General features: G+C 41.8%; 1 long non-coding RNA gene across 1 annotated transcript in view; it reads right to left on the reverse strand.

Moving 5' to 3' along the window:
- Window positions 1-7,782, reverse strand: part of LOC117878194 — a 9,540-nt gene extending 1,758 nt beyond the window's left edge. Inside the window, exon 1 of the long non-coding RNA XR_004645916.1 lies at window positions 7,643-7,782. This is a non-coding gene — a long non-coding RNA (uncharacterized LOC117878194). The remainder of the gene's footprint in view (window positions 1-7,642) is intronic.
- Between the last annotated feature and the right edge of the window lie 202 nt (window positions 7,783-7,984).

Raw genomic sequence — 7,984 nt, forward strand, 5'->3', positions numbered from 1 at the left:
GGCATAAGCTTTCGTGAGTAAAAACCTCACATCCGAAGAAGTGAGGTTTTTACTCACGAAAGCTTATGCCCAAATAAATCTGTTAGTCTTTAAGGTGCCACCAGACTCTTTGTTGTTTTTGTAGATACAGACTAACACGGCTACCCCCTGATACAGGAAAAACAGGGCATTCTAACCTTGAATTTCTAATGTAAAAAAATGCAGGAAAATAAACAAAATAAGAACAGGAGTACTTGTGGCACCTTAGAGATTAACAAATTTATTTGAGCATAAGCTTTCGTGGGCTACAGCCCACTTCTTCGGATGCATGTAGTGGAAAATACAGTAGGAAGATATATATATACACAGAGAACATGAAACAATGGGTGTTACCATACACACTATAAGGAGAGTGATCTGTTAAGGTGAGCTTTTATCAGCAGGAGAGAAAAAGAACTGTTTGTAGTGGTAATGAAAATGGCCCATTTCCAGCAATTGACCAGTGGCGTAGCCAGGGTTGCAGCCGAGGAGGAGCGGCGGAGAAAAAAGGCGCCAGTCCTTCGGTGGCATTTCGGCGGCCCTGCGCATGCGCCGAAATGCTGCCGAAAGATGGAGTGGCGCATGCGCAGGGCCACCCCGCTTCCCCATCCGGAGTGCTGTCCGGGGCACCGAGATCCCCGGCCATGCTCTCAGGGCCGGAGTCCCGGCTGGAGCGCTGGGAGCCTGCGGCCCCACTGCGCCGCCCAGAGCGACGGGAGCCAGCCCACGGCCCCGTTCCACCGGCCACCCAAAGCGCCGGGAGGCAGGAGCCAGCCATGGCCCCGTTCCGCTGGCCGCCGGGAGCCAGCCCGCGGCCCCATTCCGCCAGCTGCCAGGAGTGCTGAGAGGCGGGAGCCAGCAGGCCAGCCCACGGCCCCGTTCTGCCGGTCGCCGGGAGGTGGGAGCCAGCAGGCCAGCCTGTGGCCCCGTTCCGCCTGCTGCCCGGAGCGGCGGGAGCCAGCCCATGGCCCCGGTCTGCAGGAGTGCCGGGAGCCAGCCTGCGGTCCCATTCCGCAGGCACGTCTTTTGGGGAATGTGGTCAGGGGAAGCGGCCGCTTTCCCTGAACCCCGCTAGCTACGCTACTGCAATTGACAAGGAGATATGAGAAACTGTAGGGGAGGTGGGGATGGGGGGAATAAGCATGGGGAAATAGTTTTACTTTGTGTAATGGCCATCCACTCCCAGTCTTTATTCAAGCCTAATTTAATGGTGTCCAATTTGCAAATTAATTCCAGTTCAGCAGTCTCTCATTGGAGTCAGTTTCTGAAGTTTTTTTGTTGTAATATTGTGACTTTTAGGTCTGTAATAGAATGGCCAGGGAGACTGAAGTGTTCTCCAACTGGTTTCTGAATGTTATAATTCTTGACGGCTGATTTGTGTCCATTTATTCTTATGAGACTGGGAGTGGATGGGCCATTACACAAAGTAAAACTATTTCCCCAGGCTTATCCCCCCCCCCCCCACAGTTCCTCATATCTCCTTGTCAATTGCTGGAAATGGGCCATTTATCATTAGCACTACAAACAGTTCTTTTTCTCTCCTGCTGATAAAAGCTCACCTTAACTGATCACTCTCCTTATAGTGTGTATGGTAACACCCATTGTTTCATGTTCTCTGTGTATATATCTTCCTACTGTATTTTCCACTACATGCATCCGGGGCTGTAGTGGGCTGTAGCCCACGAAAGCTTATGCTCAAATAAATTTGTTAGTCTCTAAAGTACCACAAGTACTCCTGTTCTTTTTGCGGATACAGACTAACATGGCAGCTACTCTGAAACAAAATAAGAACACACACACAAAGAAAACCTGTAAGGTTTCTTTATGCATTAGGAAGCAAATAAAAGAACAGGACTAATATTTTTCCCTTCAGCAGATCTTCTTTAATTCTTAATCAACTTTCCATCATTTCAGTTTCTCACATATTCTGAGGATTAAATAGAAAAAGAACTACTTAAAGATGACCTTTGAAAGTGAAAACAGCTTGGTCAAGGGTTAGAAAATGTGCAGCCAAGCTCTCGAATATTTATTTGTTCAGTGTGAAATGTTTCCCATAAGTAATCTCTTGATCACTTGGTAGAAAGTAAAATTAAAACCATGCCCTCCATCTAAATGCTCTAGCATAAACAGAGCTAGAACCTAATCCTAGAAAGGTAACTAAACAGTCTCAGCTGGCCAGTGGATCAAGTGCTTATTTAGGTGGTTAATCCTTTGTTAGGCTAGGTCTACACTACCCGCCTGAATCGGCGGGTAGAAATCGATCTCTCGGGGATTGAATTATCGCGTCTCATCGGGACGCGACAATCGATCCCCGAATCGACGCTCTTACTCCACCAGCAGAGGTGGGAGTAAGCGCCGTTGACGGGGAGCCGCGGAGGTCGATTTTGCTGCCGTCCTCACAACGGGGTAGGTCGGCTCCAATACGTCGAATTCAGCTACGCTATTCGCGTAGCTGAATTTGCGTATCTTAAATCGACACTCCCCCACCCCCCGTAGTGAAGACCTGCCCTCAGTGACCCATTGAAGCGGTAGTAGTGCTTCAGTAGCATTTGATAATATGCATAAGGGGCTGGGACTCTAACTACTGATTTAACCAGTACTCAAAAAAAAAAAAAACAGGAAGGAAGTAATTAGTGAGCATCTTAACTTAATGCAAAATATATTTATCTTAGCACTAGTCGCATACTAGTGTACTTTAGCACCTAGTATTTCTAAAACCACTCACTCTTTCCCTTTCTGTTTTCCCTTCTATCTGACATGGTGAAACAGATGATGGGTTCTTTAAGCTTTACCCATACATACCAAATGAAATATTCTCACAAACAATACAATGTTAGTTGTCTAATCTTTAGTACTTCAAGTGTTTCCCATTCTCTTTCAGCTGTTTCTTGGCTTTTGGTGTTGGCTTTTTCCCCCTTCCCTCTTCCTACTGTGCTTTATTAATGTATGGTTCTTCCTTTTTCTTTCTTTCTTTACCTTTAAGCTAGAAATGCAACAGTGAGTTTACTTATCACAGCTCTTTGTCACATTGTTTATAAAACCGTGAACAGCCAACACAAGGACTACACTTCAGAAAGAAACAAAAAAGATGTGAAAAATTAGAAGTTAGCAGCATAGAACATCTAGCAAGTATGGCAAAGTGCTGATATGTGAGACATAGGTTCAGGAATAACCCTTTGACTCATCACATTAATAGGAATTGGAAGGATGTAAAAGTATTATACCCCATTCTCCACCACCTTGTGTTCTAATTTATACCTGTGTATAATTGGCCAGATTCTCCCTGGTGTAAATTGACATAGCTCCATTGCAGTCAATGGAGTTGAGGATTTGAGTCAGTGAGTGCCCAGTGGGTGTAAAATTCTACCAGATCTGAAATGTTCTGATCCGGTAGCATTTTATATACTCTTTCTACAGGTGTAGTTCTTTGATATTGTCCAAGGAGCCCTCCAGCCAAAAAAAGTGCTTGATATTCTCAATATTTCTGAAGTGAAAAACAAAAACAAAACCAGAAAGCCTTGTCAAATCTTTTTTGAGGGAGGGAACCTTCCATATCACCTTTATATACCATAAAGTAGCATGAATGGACACTTCCAAGTTGCTTTATGTAGGATGATATTATACTGTTATAGTGCATAAAGTAATTTGACCACTTGCAAAAATACTAATAGCTGCTTCTAGTTAGAGATGATTTTTCACAAATAAACTATTTTGAAGACTATCAGTTAGCAGCGAGAAAAACACAGGTGAGAGAGTCTGCACATCCTAAAAAACACAGACTAACCCTGAAGTCTGCAGCCAAAATTTCCAACCTGGATGTCTAAAGTTAGGCTCCTACATCCAAAATATGGGGGGAGGGAAATCAAAACTTCAATTCAGCTAAATGCTGATCTGAACGTCTTGTTTTTTTAAAAAAGCTGGTTTTGAAATCACTCCATGTACTGTCTCATGAGATTTCCACTTATTCCTGCTTCCAGCTAAGCTGGAAATGTCATTTAGAAGACTATTGGGATAACGTAATGCCTATGCTTTGGGTTCTGACTTGAACTAAAAAGTGCAGAGGAATACAAAAACAAAAAATAATGTGTGAAATCCTAGTTCCATTGAAAGCAGTGGGAATTTTGCTATTGATGTCAATGGAGCCAGGACTTCACCTAAAGTTTTTTAAACCATGTAAGGAAACTCATTCACAGATCACCAGAACTGTTCAGGTCAGGCTTTGTTTGAGTTTTAGGCAAAGGTTGAGGATGGTTGTTACTGAACAGCTTGTCCATACTCTTACACAAGCCCTGCAGTTGTTCCCCTAAAGAGAAGCAGCAATCATTTTCCAGAACAGAGTCTTGCAGAACCAGGCACAATCTGTGATCTGCATTTGAAAATCAAATTTTCATCACGTTTCATTTCTGCATTCTCATCTGGCAGCATTTCTTAGAGGGGGAAGAAGGGAAATCTTTCCAGAAAAAAGATGGAGCTGTAAGAAAAAAGCATTATTTTTGTAAGTGATCAAATACAAAGATCTTGCTGAAGGGTTAATTCCATCACTATTGTTCACCACCTACTGTTTATACCCAGAACCACACTGTCATCTCTTCGTTATGGAGTCAGTGTAGATGGGCAGCTCATGCTAAGTCTCATAACTAAGCAACTATCCTAAATGGCAATCAATAGTGATTCCAAGGCAGTTACCATTTTTATTGACCTCATAATGTAGTTTCCAAATTGTTAATTTGCTAATCAAATACTCGGTTTGATATGTATGATCTGTATGTGTGTGTGTATTCTTGATTATGGATGAAACAATAGAAATTGCTTATTGTGACAGCAAGCTGTGGTTACTACCTAATGGTGGGGGATTGACCAGATACCTTAACTGTCCATTTCTAGGCTTTCAAATGTTTTTGAGGCTACAAGGAGTGGAGTGTGCCATAAATAGGCTTAAAAATATGTGGTTGGGCGTTCACACCCACTACAGCTAATACCCTCTCCACTTTCTTTTAACAAAGTACCTTGTGTGGCTGTGTGGAAATAATATGCTGTGTCTTTTGCTCTTTACGCAATGGAAATAATACAAAGGAACCACATGGGCACAATGAGGTCCATATAACTATGTTTGTTTTTTTTAACTATATACAATGTGTAAGACCTAGCTACCTGTTCAAATTACTGCTCTGGCAGATTTGTAAACATAGAACCAAAGAGTGCCACTAGAGAGTTCACATCCATTTAAAGAGACACTACCCAGTTCCCGTACACTACAATATATACACATACCAAATATAACAACACACATACCATAATACACACACACACACACCAATTGATTTCTATAGTATTTTGTTATTTCTAGTTGCTAAGTAGGTCTTCAGAAAACCTAATACTTATAGGCTAAGTAGTCATAAATACTATTATATGCTCGAATAATTTTTTTGTAAAAATATGGAAGCAGTCAAAAATCTAGTTTCACAAAGATCCACACAAATTTCTCCACTCAAAACTCATAATCAGATACATGGGTTTGACACATTTACATTCCTAAAAAAAAAAAAAGATACTAATGACCTAGCAAGAAAAAAGGCCAGATGATGATTAGAGAGACAAGGTAGATGAGGTAATAGCTTTTATTGGACCAACTTCTGTTAGTGAGAGAGAGAGAAGCTTTCGATCTTACATAGAGCTCTTCACCGGGAGAAGAATTAGAATTAGACATCTTAGGTTAATAGGATACTATCTCTATGGATATAAGTTACAATGCAAGATGAGTTTCTCTGAACCCTGCCCTACTTCCCAATTTTCCTTTCATGAGAAAGCAACAGAATTATCCAAGCAACAGCAGCAAAGCCAGTGCTTACATTCATAGCAAATTGCTCTAAGGACACAAGGTGTACTGTTGTGGTCATGAGAGTGAACAATATGAGCATACAGGATTTCTCTGGGGAAATCACAAAGGTTTGTCTGAGCCAGTTACAGGAGCATAAAAGAATCCCAGGCTACATACTGATTCTTCAGCATCTAAACAGTAAGCTATTTCCAACAGCTATGTAAGTGCTTTAATAACAGTCAGGCTGGCTCTGATGCTGCTTTTACAAATTGCAAAACAAAACAGTTCCAGCTGCCTAAATATCCTATCTACCAGTGTTAGAACATCATGTCAGACTCATGCACTGGCACAACATCTTATAAATTAGAAGAACATCAATGCTCCATGATTAGTGCTTTGAAAGGCATACAAGGCAAGATTCAGTTCTCAAATCCAGTCTCTCATGCCCTGAGTCAGCAGAGCACTGTAGAGGTCTGGGGTGAAATCTGGCCCCACTAAAATTAAAAGGGGTTTTGCCTTTGACTTCAATAGGGCCAGGATTTTATCCTTCATGTTTATCCTTTGGAGCCAGTGCCTTACACAGCTCTGCAGTGACCATTCTGTGGCCAAGATAGGAGAAGTGTTGAGCAGATGTCACCTTTAGAGCTCTTCAGTCATGGCAGTTCATTAAAATTTAGGCTGCAGCTTGAGGGGTGGATGGTTTCTGACAGCTGGAAGCTGGGCAGACCAAGACTTCTGCATGAAATGAATCCTGAGATAACCCACCTCCATTTATTAACAATCTTCTCTGATCCTTGGCACCATTCACCCTCAACCTACCTCCCTGTTGCTTGTTCTTGGCTCACTTGGGAACAGGCAGGGGAAAGTGGTCAGCCAGAAGCATAATGTTTCTGCAGACTAAAGAGGAAACCAGGTAGGTCTGAGCAAGAAGAGGGGTTAACATGGGAGAGAGATGGGTAGGGAGAGAGGAAAAATTGGTTGTGACGATGGAAAGTCTGCAGGACATATGATGGCTGGTGAGGTGGAAAGGAGATGAACCTCTTGAGGATACAGAAAAAAAAAGAGGATTGAGAATAGTGGAAAAAGCAGAATTGAGAACTGATACATTTCATTTGAGTCAAAAAGTCTCCTCAGCGCAGTTCACAGGAGGAGGCTGTCTAATGAATAGACTGATTCTCAGTGCTGTAATGGTTAAGATTATATTGATAGTGGGTGCTCCCTGTCCTTTAGAACGCAATCCAGCCATTTCTTCCCTGCCTCCTGCAGAGCACCATAAATGGGCTGACTAAATTATCTGTCATAAATGCAAGGAATGGTCTTTAATATAATTTGTGAGCATCATGATGGAATGAGTCAACCAATGCTCCACTAAAGATTTTAATTATGGAAACTGTGATGTGATATGGAAACTGTTCATATCACCAGCAAGTAGCTAAAGACTGAAAATGCAACTTGGAGGACAGTTTTAAAAAGGCCCTGGTAGATGACTAAAAACTCTAGAAAAACCAGTCTTCACTGAGTTAGGTAACCAGTGCTAATTAACAAGTTCTGATGCATTGGTGTATTGTGTGCATCAAAAACACAAGCAGCATAGTTGGGGCTATTTTAGCAGTAAGGATACTCAGCTTCAAGAAAGGCAGCAAATAAAGAATTCCAGTAATTTAATCTGAAAGACATAAATCATGAGTGAAAAGCTCTCAGCATCAGTAATGGAGAGAAATATCCACAATCTAGGAAGGTTTCAGTGACAAAATGGCAGTTTTTCATACATATAAAACTACAAGAAAAAATTCTCAATCAAGATACCTGTTTGAAATAGAACTGAAGGTCACCAAAGGCCAGAAGAATATGACTGGCATTTCTCGGTAAATTTAAGGAGACAATCGACCAGGAGCTCCATCTTGGCAACATTTAGCGACATGCGATTTCGAAACATTAATGATTTAATGCCTGCAAGACAAGAAAAGACCCAGAGAAGTTGGATTTCAAAGACAGTCATAACTGTATCACCGGCATAAAAATGAAATCTGACATTATAACAATGAAAAATTGTTCTGGGGCAAACTAGAAAACAATGGTCAAAGTAAAGAGTCTCATGGCAATTCTGAGGAAAATAGAACAACTCACCCTATTGCAGTGAGACATATC

Source organism: Trachemys scripta, chromosome 5 (assembly GCF_013100865.1).
Source record: "Trachemys scripta elegans isolate TJP31775 chromosome 5, CAS_Tse_1.0, whole genome shotgun sequence".
Lineage (NCBI taxonomy): Eukaryota > Metazoa > Chordata > Testudines > Emydidae > Trachemys > Trachemys scripta.